This window comes from Larus michahellis, chromosome Z (assembly GCF_964199755.1).
Source record: "Larus michahellis chromosome Z, bLarMic1.1, whole genome shotgun sequence".
NCBI lineage: Eukaryota > Metazoa > Chordata > Aves > Charadriiformes > Laridae > Larus > Larus michahellis.
In genome coordinates, this window is record NC_133930.1 from 29,184,540 (window position 1) to 29,199,863 (window position 15,324).

Here is a 15,324-nt window from a genome sequence, read left to right on the forward strand (position 1 = left end):
GGTCTCACCAGAGCCGAGGAGAGGGGCAGAATCATCTCCCTCATCCTGCTGGCCACGCTTCCTTTTTTTACAAGAGGCTGTTGCCTGAATTAATGTTGTTTGAGATATTAACGTAAGCATGACTCAAAGGCCAAATGTTTAATAAATGTGTTTTCCATCTGCTGGTATATAAATGCTTAAGCAACTGTTGTAAAGTATTATGAAAACCCCTGTTGACTAATTAACCCTTTTTATCGAAGCCAATAAACGTTTGCTTAGAGCAAATGTTTTTATCATACACATCCTCTGCATTGATTTGTAACAACTCTTACCAAACATTTGTAGACACACTTTCCTTTCAGTTACTGGATTATTTGAGTTAGACCTCTCCTATGATTTGATTTTCCTGGTGCGTATAATCTTAGGCAATATGCATGGAGTTTTGCGTGTTTTCCAGCCTAATGATCTGAAGTGTAGCCTAAGAAGAAAGTGCTGTGCACCAGAACATCACCACTATTACTAATTTTAGCAGAATATTCAACCATTTTCATCACAGACCCTCAGTCAATAAATGGGAACTTACAGGGGTGAAGAAGTTAGCAACCGGAAGTGTTTGACTGCTAGCTAGTAGTCAGTCCGATAGAGCCTTTTGTCCCGAGTGTCGTGGGTGCCTGCCACCAGAGCCCAGCTGAGAGCCGCTCTCCGCTGCTTTCCTGCGGGGCAGGAGTCACCGAGGTGTCACTGCAGTCCTACTGACACCCCGAGCTCTGAGCTTAGCAGCCATAAGTGCACTCAGTTTACCTAGCCCAGCAGATGCAAATGACTAGGGTTCAGGTGAGTTTGTGTTTTTATCAAATCCTCCGTGCAAGCAATTTGGTAATTATTTGGTTGAGTCAGGGCTGTGTGATGAGAGGCAATTTGAGCCTGGGCTTGCCTCCCCTACCATACTCCCTGCTCTGAGCCTGCATCTGACAACTGTCGGAGCTCCTGTGGACGGGTGTGCACCGACACTGTGCTTTGGCAGCTGGTGGGAGACTCTTGCCATGGGGAGAGCCTGCTGAATTGCCATGTAGGCTTGTGCTTTCTGGATGGGCAGACGGCACGCAGGGCTGTCACTGGGATCCTGCTCCTGCCTCACCCACAAGTGATCCAGTGAGTCACGCTGGTGGTGCCCAGTATTTAAAAACAAGCTAGGGTGGGACCCTGAAATCTGTGGGGTGAAGGGTGAGTGAGCATCCAGTGATTTCAGATCAGCTCTATCATATGGCATATCAAAATTTCCATCATTATGCTGTAGTACACTCGCTGATGCCAGATCTGCCTTAAGGACAGATGGCTGGAGATGGAGCACATGATCTCAGAGCCAATGCCAGCTTTCTACTTGAATTAATACTTGTTTCTTCTGCAACTGCTAGTTGATACCTGTAATCCAAGGGTCCATTTGCTGCTGCAACAGAAAGCTTGAAAAAACATTGACCTCCATTTGCCCAACCTAGAGGCCTTCATCAGACTGCAGAGGATGAGGGATCGTGCATCTTCTTTTACACAGGACTTGTTGCCCTTCAGGCCTGATTTTGGAATCTGCTGGAAAGGGATGGGGCAGGAAAGACTTAGAAAGGATGCAGTAAATACAGTGTCATTGGGAGCTGAAGACATAGCAGTCTGGCCCAGATAGCCCAGTCCTTAGAAATGGAAATTGGATGTGGTGGGAAGCAGATGGCCCAAGACACAATGCCATATAAGATGCAGATGCTTTGAAGAAAAGACAAAGCACATGAGAAACTGAACAGATTTCATTGATCTGTCTTTTGTTCAGAGGTTACTGCAGTTGTGTTTTGTTCTGGGTTATCTTCTGCAGCTGCCCAGAAGCTCCTTACATCTCACCTAGACAGAGGACTGTGTTCATTCCTCTCCAGCGCAGCCTTGCTCATGGAGTAATGCACGCTTTCCTTGTCTGAGTTGTTGAGATGCCGTTGCATGGGCAGCATCTGGACCTTCTCATAGAATCACAGAATCATTCATGTGGCCTGCTGCTGCTCCCTGTGGAAATACATACCCTCTACACCCCCAGAGGCAGCTAAGGGTGCTGATCTTGTATGTTACAGCTAATAATGCTCTAGGGACTAAACAGGCATGCCTTGCTGTTTATGGTACCCTGGAACCTGACTGACCTGGTGGCAATTAACAGTGATAAAAGCCCTTAAGTCTTCCAATGGAAGTGACTGCTTTGCACTGACCTGGTGGCGGTCGGGTGAAAGGTGCCCGTGTGGTGGAGCAGCCCGTTGGGCTGGGTGAGGGACAAACACCAGTAGCAGGGCAGGCACGCGTCACGGCAGAAACACCAAGAATAAACTTCTTTCCAGACTTGAAAAATTATCCTCTCTGCATCTTCTTCCTTCTCTCCACTCTCAAGATGATGCACAACTTAGCAAATCTTTCTGTGACCATTTAACCTAAAAGAGTGTGTTTTCCCCAAAAAATGTTTTACGGTATTCCTCACTCCTTTCCCAGATTCTCCAGCAGAAAACAGTTTATGAATAATGGATATGAATCTCCTCCCTGTGGGAAGGGAGGGGATTTTGTTGCCTTTAAAAGGATACAGTCCCCCAGGGAAAAGGCTTGGATGGAAATAGCCTGATTACAGCTGCTTGTCTTCTGTTTGTGAACACTGAGTGCCTGCGTTTAGACATGTTCTTTGCAGAAGGGTTACTACTGGAGCAGAAGTCCTTGGGAAGCTTCTTGCGATGGCCACCTCTCTCCTCCCCCCCTTTCATGCCATTTGTAAGGCTTTGATTAGAGATGACAGAAGGGCAACCCTTCCCGTATCATGTTTTCACAGCAGTTTTAGGGGCTGAGGGAGTGCTGGGGCTGCCCACGTTGGCATTGCTGCTGTATCTCCATTTCCTTCCTCTGGAAACACGACTCCCCTTGGTGGCAGAGTACAGATTCCTGCCAGGATGTCCCCATGTGACCAGCTTCAGAACTGAAGTGTGCTTGTGGCCATCTTCCCCTTTCTTTCTCGCATTCCCTCCTCTGATTTCATCCGGAAATTGCATTTACCATATTGGCTGAAAGCGATGGTTGACATCCGCTGGGGGATGCACATTGCAGCTTGCAGTGTCTGGGGATTAGCAGATCAGCCGGGTCCAAACAGGGCTCTCTCCCTCCCCCGTCTCTCTAACTCTTTAAAACTCTTCATGGCACGTACTTGGTCTGCATTAGGTCCAGTCTCCTGAGATTTTTCTTCACCTGACTCTTCACAGACTTTGACAAAACTGAGTGCCCAGACAGCCAGAGAGGTAGGTGAGTGTGAGATCCTGTCATATTCTTCCATGCTTTCAGTTCATCCCTCCCCACTGGCAAAGCCTTCTTCCCTGTAGAAGCAGGTAATGTGACCCTTACCCCCTCTCACAGCCCATCCCTTTTTCTTGCTCAGTTTCTCCTCCTGAGTTATCTCACACCGTAATGAGTGTTTTATGGAATTGTCTTCCTTTTTTTTATTAATATATTCCCCTGTGCTTTTTCTTCATAACAGTATGTTGCCTTCCTTCAATATACGGGACCTGTCTGTTTTATTTCTGTATTCCCCTTCAGTATTTGTTTGAAAGTAGGAGAGGGAGGGATGAAGGGAGGAGGTGGAAACTGTTTTTAATAGCTGGGTTTGAAGGTTTGGTCAGATTAGGGTGAGGACCAAATTAACTGATAATTGGGAACAGATTGTTCTCCCTATATAAACCAGACATTGCTGGCCTGGAGTTGTCTCTTATTGCTGAGGGGCATGTTTGTTGATGTACTCCTAGCCCCTTCCCTACCCTCTCTTCACACAACCAACCCCCTCTGGCTGCAGCACCATTTTATGGGTCGCAGAAGATCTAATAATAAAAATAAAACACTTGTGCAACTGAGCTGCTGTTAACTGGAATTTCAGGTCTAATCCTAGCAAACAGGTCAAGTTTTAACACTTCATATACACCGCTCGAGAAATCTAAAGTGTGCGGCTTTAAAAAAAAAATAGTACATGCAAGAAAATATAATAAAATGCATGGTTGTGGTTGGGAAAGTGGACTGGCATTTGCATGTGATAGAAACACAAAGACAAGATGGGAGCAGTCATGTTTTAAGGGATTATGAGGATCAACAGTGTTTTTTCACTTCAAGAAGTCCGTGGCTAAGACCTTTCTCCCCCTCTTCCCTCTCCCTCCAGCAGAAACTGTGATTCTTAAACTTTAGATAAGTTTTTCCATATCTTAAGTTAAAAGGTAAAAAAAAAAAAAAAATAAAAATTGTATTTTTGAATCATTCTCTTGTGCTTCTGTCCTGTTTTTCTCTGTGGAGACAGATGGCGGTTTCATAGCCTTTAAGCTTGCCAGTACTTGAGTGGGTTCACAAGGCTGTGCATCCACTGCATCGCCATTTAGACTTTCACCATTCTCCCTTGCCATCATTAGTTACAGTCCCGTTCCCTTCCTCTGCTCTCAGACAGCGTGTCTGCCATCCAATACGCTCATCCTCTCATTTTTGTTCCCCGATACTCCTCTCGGCCCCTTTTCTCCAGTGCTTGGTCTCACCCCAGCTCTCCCTGAGGACACGCAGGGGCTTCTCCCTGGGTGCAGTCCCTGGGGAGCACAGCCTGTGCCTCGCCCCTGGTATCCAACCCTTCTTCACCCTCCGCTCTGCCTTTAACGCTCAGAAGCTCCCTCGCAACCCGCCTCCAATGCTGTGGAACGTGCACTGGACGATTCTGGGAAAATTACTTTCCCTCTCCCTTTGCAGAGAAAAGCTGTAAGGCTACAACTCTACAAGCACGTGCATGGCTCAGCCAGACCATCTCGGCCCGTACCCCTGTGGGATGAGACACCAGGTACAGCCAAGACCGCAGCAGCGGGAGAGACATCACTGTGTGAAACGGAGAGTAGCATCTCCTGCTCCACTCCAGCTTTACCATCCTTCTCCAAGCCTGCTGCTGCATGATGCACTGCACACGCTGCTTAGCAGTTACGTGGCACGTTAACAATGGACGTGCATAGTCTTGTCCACGGGTCCCATTAGTTACGTGTGGCACTTGTTTTTTTCCCCAGTTTGTGTGGCACATTTCCTTGCTCCAGCCTTTTGCTTACTCAGTATGTTGTGGCTAGAAGAGCAGTATTTCTGGATTAGTAATGGTTACTAGAAATCCATGGTGTTTGATGGCAGGGTCTTGATCCGAGTGTGAAAGAGATGCCTAAAACTATAGCCTGTATGGTCTCCCTGGCAAAGCCGTGAGTTCCCTCCTGCACCTTCTGCCTCTGCTCAGCTCAGGGAAGTGGCGGGTGACGACCAAAGGACATGGGATGCCTTCCACACTGGCGGGACCCACCACCTGACCCCAAATTACTCTGTCTGCTTTTTTCAAATGCAGCAGGAGACAGTCACTAGGCTGACACCTCCACTTGAGCTCCCAGCAGGCTGAAGTTCACTTTGCATCCTTGTCTGTGGTGTAAGAAGCCAGTACATGTATTTCTAGATTTGAGAATGTGTATTTTTCTTTTACAGCCATGGATTTTTCCTTTCTCTTCATCCATGTTCAGTGTCATTCACTTTTTGTGTCTGCAAAACGGGAAGGCAAAGCTGACCCATAAAGCCCTGCTAGGAGCTGCAAGACAAGTTGCTAGCTCACAGAGATCTAATGCCTGAATAGCAAAAAACAAGTATGCCTGACTGTCCACACAAAAAAGAAGAAGAAAAAAACCCCAATTTTCACCGAATGTGAAGGCTTTAGTGGTATACTCACTCCCAGAACAAGACTTCTTACCACAAGCTTTTCCAAGCAGTCACGTTGGGAGAACAGAAGAGATCATGACTTGCCTCATGACACACAAAATACCAAGTAGTTGAAGTTCATTCCATGTGACGCTAAACCAGGTGGACACTTAACGATGACATATTTTTCAGTTGCATCCTCTCTGTGGGTAGATGCTAACTAGTGAGGGACCTAACAGTAGGGCACGAAGTCTCTCATATGGAGAGTTTGAGTGTCACATAGTCCTTGGGTCACATTAATCATCCATAACTGTATCTCCAGGCAGCTGACAAGTAGATCTCCTTACAGTACTAACACATCAGCTGCAGTCTGACATTTTGAACCTAGTTATTGAATACCTCACAGCTACCCTGAAAATAAACGTTTGACACTGGGACTTGAAACCCATCCTGGACCACCCCTGGCCCAGGAAGTCTCTCAGTCACAGGTCTCTGGAAGCCAAGAGGATAAATGTTGCTGTACGTTTGCTTTCTTCTTATGCCCTTCCAGAGGCATCTGCTAGGGAGGAGAAGGTGGGTAGGCCAAATCAGTCTCAGGTCTGACCTGAATGGCTAGCAGGTTTTAAATCATTCTGTGGAAACAAGCTGCCAAATTCTGAAAGCCTGTAAAGAAAAAAACCAAACCCACAGCAATGCCACCCCTCTTTCTCCAAACAGAATCCACCAGAATAAAACCAAGAAGAACCCTATATCCAGCCTTCACCAAAATGCAACAGTCATGGTTTTAGGGGTAGGAACATAAACCTAACAGTGGTGGGTCAGGCCAAACTCTATGCTCCCCTGGACCAGATCGCTGTAGTCAGGCAGATTATTTCACTCTTTCCAAGCAGAGCCACTCCAGTGCTGAGGAAATGTCTGTTGGAGGCAAGTGTTTGAAAGAGCTATGTTTCATCCATCGCCTTTCACAGATCCATTGTGCCCTCTCTCCCTTTTGTTTTCAAAAGGGGTGTGAAATAACTTGTTCTTTAGATAAGAATTTACCAGCTGGATGGCTGCCCACACACCAAATCTTACATTCACTCTGCTGCAGACCAAGTCAGGTTTTTTGGTCACTGGGGAGCTGTGCTCTGACCTCAGTTTTGTTTCTACTGTAAACAGTAGCTGAATGAGTTTATTTGGCACCATAATGGTCTCAAAGGCCAAGAGAATAAATACGCATGTGTTCTTTGCCTTTAGGTTTTACTGGTGCCAACCCAGACATGTGCCTCCATATTTGACTTGCTGGACAAGGGACGAAGTGCTGATACATGTTATGGGTTATTGCTTGCACTCATGGCAGGTCTTTTTCAGCCATCTGACTTGGCCGAGCTTTGAGGAGAGTCCACTGAAGGTGTGTGACTTGGTGCAGGGCTCATTCAGATGTCAAGCCCTTGAAACCACAGAGTAATGATAAACAGATGGAGCATGTGGAGACAGCTGCTAAAATTTTTTCTTCTCTAAACAGGATATCATGCTGTCTTTTTTTAGAAAAATGAAATCATACAACGTTAGAGAATTTTTTTTCTTTTCGCTGAGCGAATTCTAACTCTTGAGAAGTACGTTTTAGCCATACCTTCTATTCTTATACTTTATCCCAGATGTCACGGGTTTTTTCACAGCAGAAAACTAGATGGGTATTTTCATGTTTTCCCCTTCCTGGTATGAAGAACCTGCTCGTGGAGCTAGAGATGCCTGCCAGTAACACCCAGTGCTGCTGCATACTCTGCTTGTCCTCACCTGGCTGGTCACTCGCTCTGCAAGTCAAAAGACAGGGAGGCAATCAAAAGATTGCAGGCTCTGGGCAGTGTTTCCCTGAACAGAAAACGTGGGTCAAATTTCAGGTGCCCTAGAGCTTTTTCTGTCCTCTGGGAGAAATTTCAAAGCATGGTTAGAAGCTGTTCCCAAAGCGTTGTTACTTTTCTTTATGTCGTGGTTTAGGCTGGGCTGGCCACTAAATGAATGACAGGGTGGTTAAAGCAGAGACCAAACCAAACCAAGTTCACTTAAAATTCAGTACCTTCATAGTCCATAGATATAACAAGTTGGCTACATCCAGAGACCTTCTTCAGACTTTATTTGGGAGCTCATGTTTTATAGTGTATGCATCAATTACTTGTAATTCAAGGAAATAAACATAAAATTACCTAGAGGGCAGGACCTAGTTTATAGTCCAAAAGCTGATGCCTGTAAGTATTAAATATTACTTTGCTTCTTATTAAATACCACTGAAGCCACTAGACATGTTCAGGAAACACTTTTATTGGAAGTCTGTGCCATTTTAGCTGAAGGCACTGTGGAGGACTTGGACCTCTCTCCTGTCATTTCAGCACAGGATCCCACTTCTGTTTGAAGCACAGCTCCTCCAGTCTGCAGCGATCTTGGAAATTATTTCGACAATCCATCCCTCTTTTTTTCTTTCATTTTAAGCGTTCTTGGGAATCTCTATGGAAGGCACGGTAATAAAACTCTTTTCCTTTAGTCCTGTTAAGTGTTGGGACTGTTATCCATGTTAAATTAGCCTCTCCCCTTGCCCATTTACTTTTGCAGTCCCTCTTTGGCTATACTACAGCAACTGTTATTGTAAGCAGAAGTGAAGAGAGATGGAGCTGAGGCCTTTAAGGGTCTCTTTATGATGCTGAGAAGTGACATTTTTTGCATCTGGAATCTCAGTTGTCTTTACTTAATACCTGGTGTTATGTGGAAACAAGAAAATTGCATATGGAAAAATCAAATATGTTTACGCATCATCTCGAAAGTGCTTGTACTAGCACGACAGACATATCATGTATTTTCAGAATACATGAAACACGCCTGTGTTTCAGAAAAAAACAGTTTGTGTCTGCAACTTTATACAAAAAGTTTTTATTTTTATCCCTCAAATTATAAGTTGCATTTGAGAAGAGTAAACAAAACGAGATTGAATGTAACACAGGCAGAATTGCAGGCAGTGGTGGTTACAACAGAGGTAATTGTTCTGCCCAAATTATATCAATGAACCTTTCTGTGCTTAGTCCACACGTGGGAGTGAGAAATGAGGGGTGTGGGGGTGAAGGGCTTGGGGAGAAAGGGAGAGGGTGGGTGGGAGAGAAGTCACCTGAACTTTTAATTCCCTCTTGGGAATTAAATCTCTCTTCATCGGAGAAAAATAATACTATCTTTTTAGTGTGTCATTTGGTACAGTTCCTTTTGTCCTGCTGACCATTTCATGCATTTTAACCGTTGGGGAGCTGGAGGCGCTACACAGCATCTGAAGTGCCGTGAAGGAAACCACTGGCGCTGCGCTGGGCTGGCTGCCGGGCTGGGACTGTCTCAGGAAATTCCAAATGAGTATAAATAAATGCTCTGTAGCAACCTCTGGGCTCCCTGCCTGCTGATGTGTCAGGAATACGCACTCCCTTTAAGGCAAAGGAAAGTGTGCTTCAGACTTAATTTCCTGACAAACGAAAGGCGGCAAGGTCCAAGGGTTTGCTTCGGGGTGGACTGGTGAGTGAGACCCTCGGATGGGGTGGGGGGAGAGGTGAGATGCGAGCGGCTGGCGGCCCTGGCGCTGTGAGACAGCTGAGAAAAGGGATGGGGGCCACCCCAGGGTTACCACAGCCGAAAGCAGCCCTCAGTGTGCTTATAGCCTATGAAGTTGGGGTGGTTTTTTCTGTTTTTCAACAGTGCCCGGGTTAGCTGGGTTGTCTCACAAGTGCTGCCGTCTGAAGGGAGTTTGCACTTGGCGGTTTCACGCACCTCTGGTAGCCTCTTTGTTTTTGTTGTTACATACAGAGTAGTTTGGTTCTTTCAGCAAAGGCAGGTTTTCTAGTGGGAGATCGGTGGTGTGAACACTCAAGTGAAGGGAGCGCCGCACCTATTTACTGTAAGGCATCGTTTCCACAGCAGCAAAGGTAGCTGTTATCCCTAAAGTTGCTCATTTTAAATACTGGTCATAGACTTTCAATTATAAGCCACTGGTTTTAGCTATTTAGAACGTGCATAAAGGATTACTTTAAATAATGACCTTTTCCATATTTTCCCTGATGATCGTTTTTTCACCTTTTTGGAGAAAATCAGTTCATTGGTCTGAACTGTTTTAACTGCAGAGAAAAAGCTTTCAGTGCTTTTGGAAAATGCAAATAGCTTATGCTTTTGAAGTTTGGAAGGCAACACACGTCTTATCTCACACAAGAAATCAGTACTAGATTAATATAAAAAGGGGGAGGAGGGAACAATTCACGGTATTTGAAATATCATAATGATTGTGCAGCATAAACCATATTCCTTATGGAGGTAAGCATGTGACAAAATAATGTCTTTCCAGGAGTCATAAAGACAAATATTTGTAGAACCATTCTTGCAGAAGACAACTCTTCCATTTTTTCCACCCTGTGCACAGCTGTAAGACCAAACTGAAACCGTAAATCAGTTTTAATATTCCCTGGCAGGTTTATATCCCAGGAGTCCAGGTTCTTTCCTGATGGTTACTCCTGTTACAATAGCCCTATGTATCTGTTCTCCACTTCTCACCTCCTCAGAGATTTATAGGCACAGAAGGGTAATGACATTATAAATCTAAATATTTTGGTTTTGTGATTCAGTTGGTTTTGGCTAGAAAGCAAACACAGCCTTCTTTACTTGGGCTTCCGCAGGTAACACTGGTGTGCAGTTGTGTTAAAAGACATTTTCAGGCAAACACCTCGCTTGTATCCATGACTCCTTTTGGCTCTCATGGGGAGTCGGGAGATGATGTGGCTGAGTGAGGAACAAGAGAAATATTTGGGGGTTTGCTCCTCTACCGCTTTGCCAGCCCTCTACCTGGGTTTTGTGAAGTCCATTCTACTATGTGGATGCAAACCTTGGTTTTTGTGATTTTTTTTTTTCCTTTGTCATTTTTCTTGTGACAGTGAAGTGGTGTAAAGTAACAGGGGATGATGTATTGTTGGAAGAGCGGGGCAGGTAGGACACATTTTCAAGGCTTGGCAAGGGAGGTAGGGGAGCTTTGGGGCTTCTCCTGTGCAGCAGAGGACAGCAAGCTGCCTTACCAACACTGGGGCTCAGCTTCACGTTCATCAGCATCGCTGGCTGAACCAGCTATCCCAGATCTATTGGGATGTATTTTCAGAAAGGAGGGCTATAGTGGTCTAAAACTGAGCTGCCCTCCTACTGTGGTCAGTAGAGCGCATCCTATGGCTTTCTCCCGGGCTGTGAGGAGCTCGTGATTGGTATCTACTGTTTGCCATAACTTACAGTACTTTGCCAGGCCTGAGTTAGTCTGGTTTGGAAAGTATCTTTAAATTCAGTGCTCTTCATTTGTCACAAACATGCCTGGAGCCAGTAAGTGTGCACACAGTAGAAAGTGAACGAAATAAATGCTTCAGGGAATGATGAAGGGCAGTTGTCAAGTAGACAAATACTGCAAGATGAAAAAAATGCACATGGAATCAGGTGCTTGGAAAGAATGAATTCATACTGGTTTGGACTTGCCTTGTTGGCATCTGGTTTTTCAAACATCAGTAAACACGGCAGAGGTGCCCCCCATTTCAAGCCCAAAAGTAAAGGATGACTGTTGACACCTCATCGCTCTTCCCAGTGACACCTGAGAGAGCAGGTAGTAAACTATGGGGAAATGAGCATCTTTGAGGGGAGGGCATTTTCTGTGACTGAGCCAGCTAAGACCCTGTCACCAGTTCAGTGGTTTGCTTTCAATGTAAGGCAAGCTCTTTCTTCCTCAGTTACATTTCTTGACACGGCACATTGGTTGAAGTGGCGTTGGAGGAGGATGATTTGGAAAATGCATCACTGCAATGTAACTACGGCTGCCAGTTGCTTCTTACTTGCTTGATGGTGGACCTGCTGGTCACAGTCAGCCACACTACACCCAGAGGCTGACTTGTGACAGCCATTTGCCCAGGTAGCCACTGTTTTTGAGAGTAGTTTCTACCCAGAGGTGGCAGCGCTGTTGACAACAGCAGCAGTCCCCACCATGGTTTCTGCTCTGCTCTTCCTTGCTGCTGGTGGGGCAGTTAGCAGAATAAGCTGACGACTATATCCCTTCCCACCCATGCCCTGCTTCCTGCCAGCCGTAGTTTGATTTCCCCTGGGACCCGTGAGTCAGAAACTGGAATGGAGGCAAAACAGACTAGCCTCTTAGTTTTGAGTTTCTGCGACCTTGAGGTGGTGCACACACAGAGATGTCCCACCGCAGAACTGCCAGATCTAGAGGTGTTCCCAGAAAGTGAGAGCAGTTGAAAAGGAGGCTTATTATCAGCTTCAAATAAGGGAGTTGTCAAGAATATAAAGCAGATTTTGTGAATTTTGATAAGGGGGCATATTGCAGTCACACTCAGGATAGTTGGTTCCCCCCCCCATCCCCAAAGATTTATCATAAACAAGATTAATCCTTTATTCAGGGTTAATTAATTGGAACAACTTTCTTACAGCCTGTATTGCGTATTTTAAATGAACTTCTGTTTGAGCTGCAAGTTTTCAGTTCAGAGATTATAGAAGTAAATGTTTTAGACATTAAAAAGACTAGAGGGGGTTAGGAGGTGTGGTTTTTGAAGGGTGCTTTTTACTCTCGGCTCACAGAAAAAAATTTTAGTTGTGGTTATATGCTGTTCAGATATAAACTCTGTAGCTAACTCTTTTTTACTATGTGAAAGAAAACCTTTAATGGTATAAAAAAAAAAGGTAATCTGACCTTGAAAGACCCCCTCCTAACACCAAAAAGGCTTTTCTCATAAATATATATATATATATACACACCTTTGGGTAGCAGGCTTGGGAGCATTCTCAGAATTCTCTATGTGATACCAAAATGTTCTGGTTTTTGTAACTATGAAGAGCAGTCAGACCGTAGTTAGCAAACAAGCAGTGAAAGGAGAAGAATAAGAAAAGCCAGAGTCTCTTCTACAAGGTTAAGAAATGGTTCTGTGGTTTAGAAATTGACCCTTGAGGAGGAGGTGACAGTGGGACATCCAGACTAGTGCATCCATCTTATCACTGGTACCAAGGTGAGAGCTGGCTCATTGTTTTGGCTAAACAAATAATTTTTTAAATTAGGTATTTACTATAACGATAATCCTCGTATAATACTAAGTAACTAAGATTTTTCAGGTTCAGAGGAACATAATTGCTCAAGAGACTGTTTCCACTGTGCGTTGATCAAGTCAATGGAAAAGCCCAGTTAACTCAATGGAAAGACTATTGATGTTTTTAATGGCCTTTGTGTGGTGGCTGTGACTGTTTTGAGTTCTATTGCCTTAGTGGTCCTACTTCTAGAAGGAGCATGGTATTAAGATAGCAGATCCATTCTCAAAATGGCTTAATTTACCAGTGTTGTGTGGTAGATGTGGCATTGCAGCCCAGTGCCCTAGTGTTTGCGTTTACAGGGCAGCCAAAACACAGCAGCCCTCTGAACCATCTTTCTTCAACATTGCTGCTGCCTGTGTTCATTGACTTTAGCTGGTGTCCTTAGTTCACTTCTTTGAGGCTTGCCACTACAAATATCTGAGCTGGAGCTTCTGCATTTTGAAATAAAAACCTATTCATTATGCCACATTGTAGCTTCAGCCTTTCTCTGTTATTATTATCAGGGAAGTTGCTATCCACCATTTTTTTATTATAAGCCCCAACTCAAAGTACTGAGTATTTACATGTCAGATTTAAATGTCAGCTCCCCAGTTGCAGTACTGACACATAAATTTTAAAAAGTAATCTAAAAATGTTATAAAAATATTTTACCCTTTTTCTGCTCCTCGTTTTTCTTTGAGATTAAACTTGCAGCAAACATTTTACACTGGAGATTTATTTCTTCAGTAAGAAGCGCAGTAAATGGAATTCCTCTGTAACAGGAGACTCCTCCGCACCTTTAACCACGGGTTGGTAGCAGGGCTGGTCATCCCTCTCTGGCTGGGGCATTTTCGTTTGGACCGTAGTACCCCATACACCACAACTTCAGGTGTATCAGGAGTTAAATCCTGTTTGCTCCAGGCATAGCTGTAGCTGAGTATCAGCAAAATGGACTGCCTTTTTCACAAGGTGGTATTTATTGGTTGTTTTCCCATAGCAGAAAAAGAAGCTGGAAGGTGTTATCAGCCAGGTCTACACAACAGTGTGATGTGCTGGGCAGTTGTGCCATTGCTTGTACAAGCTGAGATGGGTCATCCAGGCACCCCAGCCTGGCACAGCAGCAAGGGTGGCTGAGGCCAGCACCATACGGTGTGGCCATGGGCAGCTCAGTGGCTCGACTGGGCTGTGCCATGCTGCGGTGGCTTTCCTGCTGGTGGGAGATGAGCAGCCAACAGAGGCAGCCTGCGCGTCCCGCCTGCGGCGTGCTTCATGCCACTGCCGTGTCCTTCAATGGCAGAGGGAAAAATAAACCGCATGAGACTCCTGCTGCCGTGTCCGGCAAAACACAGAAACAACTTTCTGTAAGTTCTTGGAAGTTCTCTCAGTTCTTGGAATAAGATAAAATAAAAATCTGATAGGTTGATTGATTGGGTTTTGGGCTTTCCCCCCCCACACCTTTGATAATACTGGAGAGCTAGGCTGAACTGTTGGGGAGTTAGTAATTTCATGGCACCTTCTGTTTATTGCTAGACAAAAGAAAGCTGATCAAATGAGTGTGCTGCAAGGCTAAGGTCTATTTTCCAAGTGGTTTTGTTGCTTTTTGTTAAACTTACATTCAAATCCCAACACATGAAAAGGAGAATGAAAGAAAAATTGTTCAGTATTTCATTTTTCTTTCTCTTTTTCAGTAAGTGCTCAGCCTCATATGTTTTGGTTCTTCTCAGAAGGAGAGGCTGATACTCATTTATATACGCTGAAGAATGGAAAGAAAAAAGAACAAAAGCAGAGTTGGGGGTGGGAGAAGGGGAAAAACATCAATTTCTACTCTGTTGCAGTAAAGAATCAAAAAGTCAGAAATCTTTTTTTTATCTCCTCTTTTCCTGTCCCAGATAACCTTTCAAACTAAGTTGAGCCTATAAAAATACTGATTCGACTCCACTTATGTCAGCTATTGCCTCTGTGTTTTTCCTCTGCAGCATTCTTTATGAATTGTCTTAGGCCATAACTCTGGAAGTAGACTCTGTTATTCATAACATTATTTAAATGGAAAAGACTTCTTTAATAGCAGTCATATCCAAGATAAAAATGCCTTAGTGCAGATACCATAACCAGATGGGGAGAGAAGGCTTTAGATGTGACGTCTGTATTTTTCAAAGCACCTTGACTTTTAGCTTCAGAAATACATCTTCAGCTGCTTCGCTTTGTTCTTCCTGGACCCTCCAAGGCGGCTCCATACAATAAAGTTTTCCTAGATCGCAGAACCAATACTCTATGTCTGCACACATTTTCCCTGCTTTTCTCTCCCTTAGAAGTCTTGAAGCACATCAAATAAATGTTCTATTTTTTTCCAGTTCTCCGGGTCTGGGAGCAGACATGGTTAGTGTGGACTCGGGTAGGGCTGACTCAATATTTTAATATACTGATGTTCTTGTGTAGTGCATTGGATAGGATATAATTTAATAGAAGTTGGCAAGACTGGAATGTTTGGACAGAGTCAGTCCCAGCAGTGCAGGA

General features: G+C 44.6%; 1 protein-coding gene across 9 annotated transcripts in view; it reads left to right on the top strand.

The window, feature by feature from the left end:
* KANK1 (KN motif and ankyrin repeat domains 1) overlaps positions 1–15,324 on the top strand; it is a 133,511-nt gene that overhangs the window by 85,312 nt on the left and 32,875 nt on the right. Inside the window, exons 1-2 of one of the 9 annotated variants that reach the window (XM_074569748.1) lie at positions 3,249–3,278; positions 4,753–4,840. The exons of 7 other annotated variants lie outside the window; for them this stretch is intronic. The gene's annotated coding sequence lies outside the window, so the exon portion shown is untranslated. Of the gene's footprint in view, positions 1–3,248; positions 3,279–4,752; positions 4,841–9,221; positions 9,241–15,324 lie in introns of those variants that run through there. One more of the 9 variants, XM_074569749.1, reaches the window with a different exon arrangement.